Below are 16,707 nucleotides of genomic sequence, written 5' to 3'. Positions count from 1 at the left end.
TGTCCATCAGTCAACATATACTGAAAATATTTTAAAGAGATTTTATATGGATAAAGTACACCCATTGAGTACTCCAATGGTTGTGAGATCTCTTGATATTAATACAGATCCATTTCGACCTTATGAAAATGATGAAGAACTTATTGGTGCTGAAATACCATACCTTAGTGCAATTGGTGCATTAATGTATCTTGCCAACAATTCTAGACCAGATATAGCTTTCTCGATAAACTTGTTAGCAAGATTTAGTTCTTCCCCAATACGAAGACACTGGAATGGAATTAATCATATATTCGGATACCTTCGAGGTACCATTGATATGTGATTGTTTTACTCAAATGATTCCACGTCACTATTGATCGGTTATGCAGATGCGGGATATTTATCTGATCCCCATAAAGGTCGGTCGCAAACAGGCTATTTATTTACATGTGATGGTACAGCTATATCATGGCGTTCAACAAAGCAAACTATGGTTGCCACTTCCTCAAATCATGCAGAGATAATAGCCATTCATGAAGCAAGTCGAGAATATGTTTGGTTAAGATCAATAACTCAACACATTCAAGAAACATGTGGTCTTTCTTTGACAAAAGACGCTCCAACAATATTGTATGAAGACAATGCTGCATGTATAGTTCAACTGAAGGGAGGATACATCAAAGGAGACAGAACAAAACATATTTCACCAAAATTCCTTTTCACTCATGATCTTCAAAAGAAGGGTGAAATAGATGTCCAACAAATTTATTCAAGTGACAATTTGGCGGATATGTTCACCAAAGCATTGCCAATTTCAACCTTTGAGAAAATGAGATACAAAATTGGAATGCGCCGTCTTCGAGATATTAAGTGATATTTTCATCAGGGGAGCAAAATACGCGGTGTACTCTTTTTCCCTTAGTCAAGGTTTTGTCCTACTGGGTTTTCCTGATAAGGTTTTTAATGAGGCAGCACTCAAGTCATATTATCAGATGTGTGTACTCTTTTTCCTTCATTAGGCTTTTTCCCACTAGATTTTTCCTAATAAGGTTTTAACGAGGCACAACATTTATGGATGTTCAAAATAACAATGTATATTATTTTATTTTTTGTAAAGTTTTAACGAGACACATTTCTCGTGGACATCCAAGGGGGAGTATTATCAACCAAGTAAAATGGTTGTCCACTTAAAATGGTGGATAGTCCATTTACTTTTAAGTGGGTAAATTACCCACTAATATTTTCCTCCACTTGTAAATATGGCTATAAATATAGCCTTAAACTTCAATGTAAAAATACACAAAACACATAAAAGAAGATAATTACTATTACTCTCTCTATATTACTACTCTCTCTATTAATATTTTCTATATACATATTCTCTTGTTCTTCTTCCTTTATAAAATTGTCAAGTTAGTTAATTTATAACAAAAGTAGGGTTGTTCACAATTTTGGTTTAAACCAAAATCAAACCAAAAATATAATCAAATCGAATAAAAAAACCGACATTTGGTTTGGTTTGGTTTGGTTTTAAATTTAAAAAATCGATAATATTTCGTTTGGTTATGGTTATAGTAAAAAATAACCGAATAAATAACCGAACCAAATTGATAATTATATGCATAAAATTTATAATTATTTATATGTATAATATTAACTTTTGATAAATAATTAAAGACATTTTATACCTTTTAATTATTAATTTAATTTTGATCTACTTATTTTTAAGGCTCATGTCTTAAAAGAATATGTCCAACAGTCCAAGTCCAACTCTCAAGCCCAATTCTAAATTCTAATAAGCACTAAGCAGCTGCATAAGGGTAAAACTGTAAAAGTTAAAACTTAACAACCCTACTCTCTTTTCCTTTTACAATTTTGTTCTACTTCCAAGTTCCAGCCTAAGAAGCAGAAACTTACATTGGTTTCTCAGTTCGCACAAAGTCACAGTAACAGTAAAGGCTCAAGAGCAACCTCAACTCCTCAATACAAAATTGTCAAATTTTGAGAAGGTTTGTAAGAAATTTTTTGAATTTTAAGTTGATTTAAGTTGTTTCCTTTTTTGTTTCGAATGTTTCAATTATTTCCTTTTCTGTTTCGAATGTTTAAGTTGATTTTAAGTTGTTTTCTTTGCTAGCTACTTGATTTTAACTTAAGTTGTTTCCTTTTCTATTTCAAATTTTTACCTTTATTTTTTCTTGTCCGAATGGTTCCTAAACTTCTAATATTTTTCAGATGAAAATGACAGCTACAGAGGTTGAAGATTTGGAGGTTGACCATTTGGAGCTTCCTAAAGATAGTTCAGTAACACCAACATCTACTATAACTCAAGCACATGGTTATGCTCCTAATACTTCTTCAGTGTGTAAACCTCCTAAAAAGCAGAAAAGAACTACTCCTTGTAGTCGAGACCCTAGCCCTAAGGATAATGGTAGAAGAACATCTGAAATTTGGGATTATTACACACAGTTTACTAATAAAATGGGAGAATTATGGGCAAAATACAAGTACTGCCCTAAAGACTTGGCTTTCCCTTTTTAATTATGGGACTTCTAATCTTTGGGGATATTTGCTTAACAAGTATGAGAAATACCATTTTAAGACCATTGATAGGAAGTAGACAACACTCAATATTAAACCTATTAAAAGAGGGGGGCAAGGAGGTTTGGAAAAGTTTATTTATAATGTTGTCGAAGTTAGAAGGGTCATTGCCGAGTTTGTTATAATAGATGAAAAACCATTTAGAGTCGTTGAGGGGGAAGGCTTTAAGAGGCTAATGGCGGTTGTTTTGCCTAATTTTGAGTTACCTTCTCATATTACTGTTCCTAGACAATGTTTAAAAAATTATGAAGAAGAGAAACAAAAGTTTAAAAGGCTTGTTAAAGATCAACGTATTTGTCTTACTAGCAACACATGGACGTCAATCCAAAATTTGACTTATATGGTCATTACTGCTCACTGAATTGATGATCAGTGGAATTTGCAAAAAAAAAACTTAAATTTTTTCAAACTCCAGATCATAAGGGTGAGACAATTGCAAAAGAAATTGAAGCTTGTTTGTTAGACTGGAAGATCGAGAACATATTCACGGTGATACTAGATAATGCATCAGCTAATGATGCTTCAATTAGGTACTTGAAAGGGAGAATTAATGATTGGAATGGTGTCATCTTGGGAAATAATTTTTTTACACGTTCGGTGTAATGCTCATATCTTGAATTTGATTGTAAAAGAAGGATTGAGTGAACAAAATGAGTCTATTTCTCGAAAAAGAAGTGCTGTGAAATATGTTAAGGCTTCTCCTGCAAGATCTGCTTCCTATAAGTCATATGTTGAGAAGTTAAAACTAGACACCCAAGGCCTTTTGTGTATGGATGTTGAGACGAGGTAGAACTCTACATACTTGATGTTAAATACAGCTGTACAATTTGAAAAAGCCTTTTCATGAATGTATATTGATGATCATAAGTACTTTAACTATTGTCTTGATTGAGTGGAACATCAATGCATTCATCTTCGAAAGATTGGAAGAATGTGAAAGTCTTTCTCAAGTTTTTTGAGATTTTCTATAAAACCACTTTGAAGTTTTTGAGTACTTTGCATGTTACTTCAAATTGTTTCTTTCATGAGTTTTTAATCTTCAAAGCATAATTGTCAAATATTCGAATTGTAAAGATTCAATTTTGACTGATATGGCTAGGAAGATGAAAATTAAGTTTGATAAATAATGGGGTAATTTTGAGGATATGAACATGTTGTTATTTGTTGTCGTTGTGTTGGATCCTCGCAACAAAATGAAGTATGTGAAGTTTCTTTTTAATAATTTTTATGATCCTGTGGAGGGAAATGAAAAGTCTACTAAAGTGGTGAACACTTTAACTCGCTTGTATAGTCATTATAAGAATTCTATTTCTAGGCCTTCCAGTGAAAATAGTGGAGATCAAACTAGTGTGATGAGTCAAATTAGTGCAATCAATAGTTCTGATGTGTGGCAATCGCAATAGGAGAAATTTCTTGAAAATGAGAATAATGTTGATAATAAGTCTAATCTTGAAAAGTATTTGATGGATGATCTGGAGAAGATTAAGGATTTCAATATCTTGACTTGGTGTAAATCTTCATCTGAAAGATATCCTATTGTTTCTAGGATTGCAAGAGATGTGCTTTCTATTCCTAGATCTATTGTTGCCTCGAAATCAGCTTTTAGCACCGGTAATCCGATACTTGATTGTTATTGAAGTTCTCTATCTACAAAGATGGCTGAAGCTCTTGTTTGTTGTCAATAATGGTTGCAGTCAACATCTAAAGAATGCTAGCTTGAAGACCTTTTAGAAGAAATTCAAAATTTTGAGATCACTGAAAAAGGTAATTTTACATAATTAACTATATGAATATTTGTTTCACTTGCTGTAAATTACTATCTTAGAAAGATAGTTATTGAAACTTTGAGCTTTCTATGGTATTTTAGTTGATTGTTGCCACTTTAATATGTGTTGCTATACTTTAATATTGAGAGCTCAAAACTGAGTTGCTGCTGCTGAACTGTGATGCTGGCATAGTTTCAGCAGTGCTGCTGCCACTGCTGAACTGTGCTGAATTTAGAAAAAAAATTCCTTCTTCATTTGATCCATTGTTGCAGATCTGCAGGTTGCTGCTAGTTGTTAAATGTTGCAGGTTCTAAGTATGGTTGTGTTGGAACTGTGTAGGTGGTTGTTTAGTTGAGGTACATGTTGTTGAAGGTTGTTGGAGGTTGTTGTTGCTGGGTGCTGCATCTCTGCATTATTTGAGAAGCTTCATGAGGTTGTTTCTACAAATTAAAAAACTCCAAGAGTATCTCAACTAATGTTAGATGCTGAAGTTATTGTAATTATTGGTTGCTGAAGATGTTACAGTTGTTGGATACTAAAGTTGTTGCTATGTAGTTGAAGAATTTATTGTTGGATATTGCATCTTGTTGCAGCTCTGCAAGGTGTTGAAGGTTGTTGGGTGCTATTGTTGTGGATATTGCAGCTCTGCAATATGTTACAGGTTGTTGAGAGTTGCTGCAAGGTGTTTGCACCATGTAGTGCTCCCTTTGGATATGGAAAACTCTATGAATTGGATCAACTACTGCAGCACTACAAGTCTGCGGTGTCCATTGGAAATCTTAGAATTTGTTGATGGTGTTGGTCAGCTTGTTCAGCAGCTCTTGGATGAACCAAGCTATAGTTCTTGGATTCTTCAAGTTGTTTGAAGTTTGGTGGTGATGGAGAACACCATGGGGGGTCATATTGTAGCTTCTTGAGCTTCCAGGTACATGCTGATTAGAGTACTTGAAAAAATCTTTGGATAATATTTGTATTAAAAGCACTGCATGAATTGGATAATCTGTTGCAGGTCTGCAATGTATGCTGCATCTCTCCCTAGTTTGATCCTTCTCAAATGTTGCAGTGCTACAAGTTGTTGCAGCTTGTTAGGTGCTGTTTAAGTCCAGCTGCACCTTTTTGGATACTGCAGGTCCTGGATGTACCTGCACAAAAGAAGCAAACAAGGAGAGAACTCCAAATATAAAGTTTTGTAGGTCTTTAGTGTCAGCAGCACAACACCACAACACTCTAAATTATTCAGTTGTGCTGCTGCTGTTAAATTTTTTTCAGTTGCACTTTAAGTTTTGGGGCAAAGTTTTTGCTATATTTGTTGATTGAGCTACTATACCTTTATATTTTTAGACATTTAATACCTAATATCGTGATTTGTTTTGCAAATTATCCGGGCACTGTTTTGAGCATTGATTAGTTTGGACTTTGGAGCTAAAGCAAAGGAACAAGGTCGAAGTACTTTTGATTATATTATGGATTCTCTAGTTAGTTTAGTTTAAATATGTAATTTTTTTTATTTTAATGGACAAAGTTGTTTGTATTTTAGAACTTCTGTTTGACTTGTTCTTTTAAATCTGAACTGCGTTGTAAGTTTGGTCCACCTGATTTGCCATCATAATGTCTTTTCCTCAATACGAAGCAAAGTTTGCCCTTGTGGGCCGTGTGGGAAAAAAGAGCTTCATAAGAAATTTGAAGAATATAGAGAAAGAATATTTGAATTGTCTCGGCTAGTCATAAACCAAAAAACCAAACCAAACCGACAATAACTAAACCGGTGGTTATTATTTTACTTGATTTGGTTATGGTTTTAGACATTTAAAAACCAATTAAATTAGTTTGGTTATGATTTTAATCAATAACTGACCCAAACCGAACCATCAACACCCATATCTAAAAGTACCACATTGTTTTTTTTCTCTTAAATATCGTATCAAGTTAAATGAATCATATAAATTAGAACAGAAGAAGCATATATTATCTCATCAACCAACAACACAATTAAGAAGTTAAATAGAATGGTTTTGCAATGTAGGAAATATTTTTAAATTTTTCTATGTTTGGAAAAAGTTCCTTAAAAATATAAAAATGACTTTCCTACTACAAATATGAAAAATAAATTGTATAAATGATATTTCAAGTTTATTGTCTCCTATCACCTACCCAATAGATGACATATAAATACTCTTGAGAAATATTTTTCTTACTTACTGTAAACATTAAAATTATATTGGATTTAAATCCATAAATTAATTTGGACTATATTAAATTCAAGAAAATAGTCCAAATGATATGGCAATCCAAGTCAAATAAATGATCCACTAAAAGCACACCATGTGTCAAAGTTATGTGACAATCCAAGTCAAATTAAATGAGCCACTAAAATCACATCACGTGTCAAAGTTATATGGCAATCCAAGTCAAATTAAATGAGTCATTAGAATCATGTCATGTGTCAAAGTTATGTGACAATCCAAGTCAAATTAAATGAGCCACTACAATCACACCACGTGTCAAAGTTATATGGCAATCCAAGTCAAATTAAATGAGCCAATAGAATCATACCATGTGCCAAAATTAGGTGGCAATCTAAGTCAAATTAAATGAGCCACTAAAATCATACCATGTGTCGAAGTTATGTGGCAATATAAGTCAAATTGAATGAGCTGCTAGAATAATGTCACGTGTATATTTGACATGTTTTGACCAATCAAATTAAAACTCTTCACCAAAGAAATCTGATTGGTCAGTTCAAACCAACCAATCAAATCACACCCTCATACCACTCCTTACAACTATAAATAGGGGTCCTCATTATTCTCAGAGGTTTTTTTTTTCAAGAAGCAAGAAGAGAGTTCGTGGATCAAAGGCCATAAATTTTCTATAAAGCTACAAAGTTCAAGTAATCAAATTCAAACTCAAGTTCAAGATCAAGAACAAAGGAAAATATCAAGAAATTCAAGATCAAGTTACTTGTTCATATTTATTACTCATCACAACCATGCAAGTGTTAGTGATGAATAATTCAAATCCAAATTTGAAGAAGAAGATTGAAGATAAAGCTATTCAAGCCCATGACTCTAAATCAAATTCAAGTTCAACATACTTTATATTATTTGAAGAATCAGAGGATTACCATAGAAATTGTAACACGCACTATATTTTGAAATCAAATATTACACTTTGTTACTCCAATTTTTCGTTCTTGATTATTTATTTTTTTGGCTCAAAAATTTATTGTATACAAATTTTGGCACGCTCAGTGGCGAGTTTGACAAAGGCAATTGAAGGTCTAACAAAATATGTGCAAGATCAGGATAATTGAAACTTCAAGTTGATGGACAGAGTTGAAAATGTTATGGATGGGGACTCAAGTCATGTATCTGGAAAACGTCCGATGATAGAAGAAAAGGGAGATTCAGTTACAAAGCCCATAAATGTGGGTGATGAGCTGCAAGTATCGACTGAAGGAGGAATTCACATTCATCAACTGAAGGACTTCATTATGGGAACTATCAAAGATAAGTATGACGTTTCTTCAAAGTCATCATTTACGTATGCAAAACCATACACTTCAAGAATCAATGTTTTAAAGATGCCTGCAGGTTATCAACCTCCAAAATTTCAACAATTTGACAGAAAGGGAAATCCAAAGCAACACATTGCCCATTTTATTGAAACTTGCAATAATGCTGGAATATATGGAGATTATCTAGTCAAGAAATTTGTGTGCTCCTTACAAGGAAATGCCTTTGACTGGTATACGGATCTTGAGGCTGGCTCTATTGATATTTAGGAATAACTTGAGCATGAATTTCTCAATCGTTTTTATACCACAAGGCGTACTGTGAGCATGGTTGAACTCACAAATACATGTCAATGGGAAGATGAACTTGTCATCGAGTTTATCAACCGATGGAAAAATGCAAGCCTCAATTGTAAGTATAGGCTTAGTGAAACTTCCGAGATAGAAATGTGTATTCAAGGAATGCGTTGGGGACTTCGTTATATCCTACAGGATATTAAACCCAAATTATTTAAGGAATTAGCCACACGTTTCATGATATGGAGTTGAGCATGTTTGCAAGCGGGATTGAAGGACCACTTATTTATGGGCCTCGCAAGGGAAAAGATAAAATCAAGGTAAAGAAAGGAGGAAAATCGGCACCTAAGTTTGGAAATAAGGAGTCGATGAATGTTAATATAGTGCCTTTGAAAGTGGCTATAAATCTAAGCAAGAATCAAAGGGTGAAGACCATAACTTTTCAGAATAACGCTAGTAGAAAACTGACTTTGAAGGAAATGCAGGTGAAAGAGTATCATTTCGTGGAGTTAGATGTCCCATCAATTTTTGAAGAGCTTCTGGCATTAAAACTCTTTGAGCTACCTGAAATAAAGCATCCAGAGAAAGCTGGGAGGACTAATGATCTAAATTACTGCAAATATCATCATTTGATGGGCCATCCGATTGAAAAGTATTTTATCTTTAAGGAAAAGATCATGGACTTGGCCCGTAAAGGAAAGATATTGCTTGAAGACGAGAATGAGAGTTCAAATCAAGTCTTTATCACTTTTGGTTCACTCAATCCCATAGTTCTGTGCAACTTTATCAAAATACATGATGATGGCAATGTCCTAGCCATATCACTAATAAAAATGATTAAATTTGGTGACTTCGAGCCGATAGACGTTAACACACCATCGCTCATTCCCTTCATGAATGAAGTAATAGGGGAAGATAAACCTCTAGAGGAAAATCAATCTTGCGATGCTTATATTGATGATGAAGGATGGATTGTAGTAACACAACGAAGACGTTGTAAAACGAGCTTGAAAAGAGAACCAAGTAAGCAAGTGACAAGAGCAAAAATGAAGAAACTACCTAAAACTAAAAGGGTAAAGAAGAATATGAAGAAGTCAAAAGTTGGGGGGAATTACTATCAAAAGCAACATTCTCCGGTGACATTAGAAGAATTCTTGCCAAGTTGGTTTCGTAAAAAGATTTCTCATTGTGACACCAAGGCCTCGTGTTGTAACATTGATAAAGAAGAGACAATGGGAAAAGACTCATCGCCATCATTACTTCCATCACATGAAGGCCCTATCAAGTCTCACTCTGAAGAAGTGGACACTTGTGATGCGAAGTTTACATTCACTAATGATGATTTTTTATTGGGTGAAGTATTGCATACTCATCTTTTATATATGGTAGGTTTTGTGCGTGGACATAAAGTAAATAGGATCATGGTGGATGATGGATCTGGGGTTAATATTCTCCTTATTCGCATTGTGAAGGAACTTGGAATCTCGATAAATGAACTGTCTCGTCTAATGATTCAAGAATTTAAATAAGGGGGTAGAGAGCTATTGGCGCTGTTAAATTAAATATAACGATGGAAGATATGTGTTCGAGTGCATGGATGCATTCTATTGACTCAAAAACCTTGTATAATATCTTGTTAGAAAGGCCATAGATACATGAGAACAAAGTGGTACCATCCACCTACCATTATTGTTTCAAATACTTTGAAGATGGGGTTCAAAAGAAGGTAGTTGCTGATGATGAACCTTTCACCGAGACAGAAGCACACTTTGCCGATGCAAAATTCTACTTAAAGAATCATATCTCAAAAGAAGTCAAAGTTGACAATGCTACACCAATTAGAAAGGCTGATATCACAAAAAAGGTTGATGTAGCACCTGATAATGCGAGGGTCATGATTGAAAATAATAAAACACCTTCAGATATGAGTAAAATATCTAAGACAAGTGAGGCATCTTCAAGTAAGAGAGCGATTCTTATTTCTCACTATGTTCAAAAGACAAACAAGGTCAAGATCCCACCCTCTGAGTTGCAGAGTAGCAAGTTGACATTTTCTATCAAGCAAATTAATACAATCAAATCACCTTCAAAAATAATAGAAGGATTTGTCAGACCATCAAATCATAATTCATATGAATCACTTTCTAAAAAGCGTACAAATAAGGATTTTGACCCAAATGCATATAAGTTGTTGGTGAAAGCAAGGTACAATCCTAATAAATCTTTTAAAATAGGGAAACTTCCAAATGAAGTTATTGAAAAGGAAAATCATGGCCTAAATCCAACTCAAAAAATGATGATAGAGAGAGGGTATGTTGTCAAGCAATCACATGAAGACTTGGGTTACAAACAACCATCGCCAATTCGAATCTTTATAAAAAGGATGACCATCAACTACATTACCCCCGTGGAAGAACCTATGATGTTCAACAAGAAGCCTTATGTGTTTGATCGACTTAATGGTATGACGCCTAATATTTCTATATTTGATCGGCTTATTGAATCAACTCCAAAAACTTCAGTGTTTGATCGATTAGGACCAATAAAGAAGAAATACAAGCGCCAAGGAAATTATAAAATGATGGAAGAACGGGTACATGCTCAAGAGCATAATTCACCCAAGAATTGCCCCAGTTTGATTCCTTCTAGAATGAGGCGAGAAACAAAACTTGGAGTTTCATGTGGAAATATCCTGAGAGCAAGAACTCACACCATAGTTCACACTAGGGAGGGATATGAAGATGAATAAAGTGTGGGATCATCAAATCACAATTTATGACAAGGAAAGTACTTCACTATATGCAAAAATTGAGGATGGGTTTGTTGATATTCATGCATGCCATCACATATCTTTTAATGATGGTGACCCTCAAGAAGATGAGGATGCTGAAGATGCGCCACCTGAACTCGAGGAAGGGGTAAAGAATATTGTTGATGCATTGAGAGAAGTAAATCTTGGGGTTGATAATGATATAAGGTCTACATATGTAAGTGTTTCACTAGATGACGATGAAGAGAAAAAATATATTGAGCTACTTATGGAATTTAGGGACATATTTGCTTGGACTTACAAAGAGATGCTAGGATTAGACCCTAAAGTTACAGTTCATCATCTTACTATGAAATGAGGGACTCATCCTGTTAAATAAGCTCAACGTCGCTTTAGACCTGAACTAGTTCCTTTGATCGAAACTGAAGTTAACAAGCTCATTGAAACAGGTTTCATATGTGAAGTCAAATATCCTACATGGATTTTGAGCATTGTACCTATAAGAAAGAAGAATGGACAAATCCGAGTTTGTGTTGACTTTAGAGATCTTAATAATGCATGCCCTAAGGATGAATTTCCTCTTCCAATCCCTGAGCTTATGATTGATGCTACGAATGGATACGAGAAAATGTCTTGCATGGATGGTTCATTTGGATACAATCAAATTCGCATGGCACCAAGGGATGAAGAACTTACTGCATTTCTCACTCCTAAAGGTATATATTACTACATAGTAATGCCTTTTGGTTTAAAAAATGTTGGGGCCACTTATCAACGAGCCATGCAGAATAATTTTGATGACATGCTTCATAAAAATATTGAGTTTTATGTCGATGACTTAGTGGTAAAATCAAGGAAGAGTGATGACCACTTGCAAGATTTGAGAATGGTGTTCGAACGACTTCGAAGATACCAACTCAAAATGAACCCTTTAAAATGTGCCTTTGGAGTTACTTCGGGAAAGTTTCTCAATTTTATTGTTCGACATCGAGGAATCGAGATTGACAAAGATAAGATAGATGCTATTTTGAAGATGCCTGAGCAAAAAAATATTCATGAGTTAAAAAGCTTACAAGGAAAATTAGCATACCTTAGGAGGTTTATCTCAAATCTGGCTGGGAGATGTCAACCATTCAGTCGCCTTATGAAGAAAGATGTTTCTTTTGAATGGGACCAAGCTTGTACCAATGCTTTCCAGAACATAAAGTCTTATCTGATGAAGCCTCCAGTACTTATAGCTCCTATACCTGGAAAACCATTGATTTTATACATTGCAACATAAGAAAGGTCAGTAGGAGCACTTCTCGCACAAGCAAATAATAAAAGGAAAGAAAATGCCCTATATTACTTGAGTAGGATGATGACACAAAGTGAGATCAAGTATTCACCTATTGAGAAGTTATGTCTGGCACTCGTATTCTCGATTCAGAAGATGAAGCATTACTTTCAAGCTCATTTTGTGCAACTTGTCTCTAAAGCGAATCCTATCAAGTTTTTCATGTCCAAGCCTGTCTTAAGTGATCAACTAGCAAGGTGGTACCTCCAATTTCAATAATTTAAAATTGTGTATATATCTCATAAGGCAGTAAAAGGACAAGTGCTAGCAGATTTCTTGGCCAATTATCCAATTCGGAATGATTGGGAATTATCTAATGAATTACCTGAGGAAGATGTAATGCTAGAGAAAATTCAGCCACCTTGGAAGAGGTATTTTGATGGTGCTACATATCATAAAGGAGCCGGTACTGGAGTGGTATTTGTCACTTCCCATGGAGAAGTTTTGCCATACTCCTTCACTCTAACATAACATTGCTTCAATAATGTTGCTGAATATCAAGCACTCTTACTTGGGCTTGAAATGGCCATTGATATGAAACAATTGCAACTACAAGTTTTTGAGGATTCCAATTTGGTGATCAATCAAGTCTTGGATAATTATGAAGTAAAGAAACATGAGTTAATCCCATACTACAATTATGCTTAAAAGATGATAGGATGGTTTGGAGAGATGACTATTCAACATGTCCCAAGAAAGGAAAATAAAAAGGCTGATGCATTGGCAGCTTTAGCCTCTGCATTAGTATCGCCTGATGAAATGCAAGTTGTGGTTTACCAAAGATGGACAACTCCGCCTCCAGATGAGCATGAAGAAGAATTTCAACAAGTATCGCCACTTCGGAGGCTGAAATTGACGATTGATGACAACCAATAAGATTATTTATGTTATGGAATATTGCCAAAAAACCTTCGAAGAAGGACAGAGATCCGACGATAAGCCCCTCATTTTCTTTATTATAAAAATACACTTTACAGGCGGTCGTTTGATAGAGTTCTCTTACAATGTTTGGGGGTAGATGAATCTACTCAAGTTATGCAAGAAGCACATTCTGGAGTATGTGGAGCGCATCAATTTGGGCCAAAACTTCATTTTCACATAAAAAGAATGGGATATTACTGACAAACCATGGTGAAAGATTGTCTGGATTATGTCTGAAGATGTAAAGCTTGCTAATTCCATGTGAATTTTATACATTAACCCCTAGAAGTATTGCACCCAACGATTGACTTATGGCCATTTGAAGTTTTGGGTTTGCATGTTGTTGGACCATTGTCTAAGTCCTCGGGTGGACATTTGTACATCCTGGCTGCAACTGACTACTTCTCAAAATGGGCAGAAGCTATTTCTCTTAGAGAAGTAAAGAAAGAGAATGTCGCTAATTTCATTCGAGTCAATATTATCTACCATTTTGGTATTCCTCGATACATATTGATAAATAATGGCAAGCCATTTGATAACAAGTTAATAAAGAAGATATGTGATCTTTTTGGCTTCAAACAACGCAATTCCTCTATGTATTATGCGACTGCTAATGGTCTCGCTGAAGCATTTAACAAGACACTCTGCAACTTGTTAAAGAAAGTTATTTCCAAGTCTAAGATATATTGGCATGAAAGAATGGAAGAGACTTTTTAGGCATATAGGACTACATATCGCACGCCAACACAAGCGACTCCCTATTCTCTTATTTATGGAGTTGAAGTAGTTCTTCCACTTGAGCGTCAAATTCCTTCATTACGCCTTGCCATTCAAGAAGGACTCACTGATGAAGAAAATGCTCAGTTATGCTTTGAAGAATTGGAGGCTCTTGATGAAAAAAGACTAGAGGCCCAAAAAAGTCTGGAATGTTATCAAGCTCGTCTAGCTCGATCTTTTAATAAGAAAGTTTGTCTGAGATGCTTCTAAGTAGGTGATCAAGTTCTTATTGTAAGAAGGCCTATTATTAATTATTATCGGTCTGGAAGAAAGTTCTCCGCTAAATGGGATGGACCATATGTGGTACAAGAAGTATACTCAAGTGGCCCTTACAAACTAGTTGACTCAGAACGATTGCGCATTGGCCCCATTAATGGAAAGTTCATAAAGAGATACTATCCTTGAAGAAAAGAAACACGCTTCTTAAGTTACGAGCATAAACTACATGTTACTCCTGGCCCACAAGAGTATAAACTGTGCACGGCACCAAAAAAAACAAAAAAAAATCAACAATATCCGCTAGGTTGAAGATCTCGAAAGAGGTGGCCTAGGCAAAAGTTAGGACAAAAAAATCACTCTTTCAAAATTACCTTATGACTTGATCCTCTTCACTGAGGTACGTAGGCGCTTGGAATTACATTCTGAGTTCAGTGGCATGAGTATCCAAAGAAATCATAGTCTCTCTTAACCTTCTTCACCGTAGTTTGTGAGTTGCATCCTAAGTTTAGTATCATAAGTTCAAAAAAAATGGGGCACACTATTATTTGAGCATCACAATATTCTTGTAGATTGTCATATATAACGTGTGAATTAGGGAGGGCTAATCAAAACAGAATTTGAATTGACTTCAAAGAAAATTCGTACAAATCCGTAAAGCTATTAGCTGTGATTATTGTACATATTGTAATTCTATGAATCTTCTTTTCGGCTTCTCTACGCCGAGATACGAGTATTTTTTTAATAAGATTATGCGAATATGAATCTGTCAACTTTTCTGCATGTGAAATTCATTTTTGAAGTTTGTTTAGAACGATCCTAAGGGACTTGAACTATAAATTTTGGATATGTTTTAGATTAAGAAGTTTGTTTTATGATAAATCGAGTCTCTCCATTAATGATTCGTCACCCCAAACATGGTAAAGAAGTTACAATATTTTTGATACTATGATTAGGAGTACAAAGTACCCACGTCTTGGGAGGACGGCTATTATATTCAAGATTCCAATCATCTAAACTACGAAGTTCCCCCAAAGATGGCCATGGAGCAGTATATTGACCAGCTAAGGGCTTACTTACAAGTAGTATGGTCTCCACCTCACTGTCTTTATGATCTGATGTCACAAGGTATCGCAACCCTAAAGAAGAAAAAGAAGTCAAATCTCTAAAGTAAACCATGATTCAATCTGCAAAAAAAAATTAAAAAAAATATATGTTTTGTTAGCTCCTAAATTAGTAATTCAACAATTATGGTCATGAATCTGAATAATGAATTAATATATTCTTTGAGCAAGACCTATGCCTGATCTAGATGGTGGAAAGTCTTTACAAATCATGTAAAGTATTTGCCTTAGATGGTGTAAAGTCTTTGGCTTGGACTATGGAATGTCTTTGACTCAGACAGTGTAAAGGATTTGCCACAAATTATGTAAAGTCTTTGCCTTAGATGGTGTATAGTTTTTAGCTTGGACTATGGAATGTCTTTGACTCAAACAGTATAAATTCTTTGCCACAAATCATATAAAGTCTTTGCCTTAGACGGTGTAAAGTCTTTAGCTCAGACTATGAAATGCCTTTGACTCAGATGGTGTAAAGTCTTTGCCACAAATTATGTAAAGTCTTTGCCTTAGATGGTATAAAGTCTTTATCTCGGACTATGAAATATCTTTGACTCAGACAGTGTAAAGTCTTTGCCATAAATTATGTAAAGTTTTTGCCTTAGATGGTGTAAAGTCTTTAGCTCGAACTATGGAATGCCTTTGACTCAGACGGTGTAAAGTCTTTGCCACAAATTATGTAAAGTCTTTGCCTTAGACGGTGTAAAATCTTTAGCTCGGACTATGAAATGCCTTTGACTCAGACGGTGTAAAGTCTTTGCCACAAATTATGTAAAGTCTTTGTCTTAGATGGTGTAAAAGTCTTTAGCTCAGACTATGGAATGCCTTTGACTCAGACGGTATAAAGTCTTTACCACAAATCGTGTAAAGTCTTTTCCTTAGATGGTGTAAAGTCTTTAGCTCGGACTATGGAATGCCTTTAACTCAGACGGTGTAAAGTCTTCACCACAAATCATGTAAAGTCTTTAGCTTAGACTATGAAATGCCTTTGACTCAGATGGTATAAAGTCTTTGCCACAAAGCATGTAAAGTATTTATCTTAGACAGTGTAAAGACTTTGGCTCGAACAATGCGGCACTTTTGAGTCAAACGATGTAAAGTCTTTGTCAAGAATAATGTAAAAAATTATTGGCTCAAACAATGCAGCACCTTTGACTCCAATGGAATAAAAATTTATTGCATATGGAGTGATATTTTCACTTCCAAAAAAAAAGCCTAAAAAATGTGTACCTTGTATCTTGATGAATTCAAGAATGTATGCAAAAAGGAGAATCAAAATTGTCAATGCCAATGATAAAAATTAAATAAAATGAGAGAGTCTATTTATAGACAAATAGTGATAGTGAGGAAGTCCTGTCACACCCCGGGAAAGTACCCTAGACGTGGCCGGCACTCGAAAGTCATTTCTGGCC

The sequence above is a fragment of the Solanum dulcamara genome, chromosome 2 (assembly GCF_947179165.1).
Source record: "Solanum dulcamara chromosome 2, daSolDulc1.2, whole genome shotgun sequence".
NCBI lineage: Eukaryota > Viridiplantae > Streptophyta > Magnoliopsida > Solanales > Solanaceae > Solanum > Solanum dulcamara.
The sequence above is the reverse complement of the archived record's forward strand: the minus strand, read 5'-3'. Positions refer to the sequence as shown.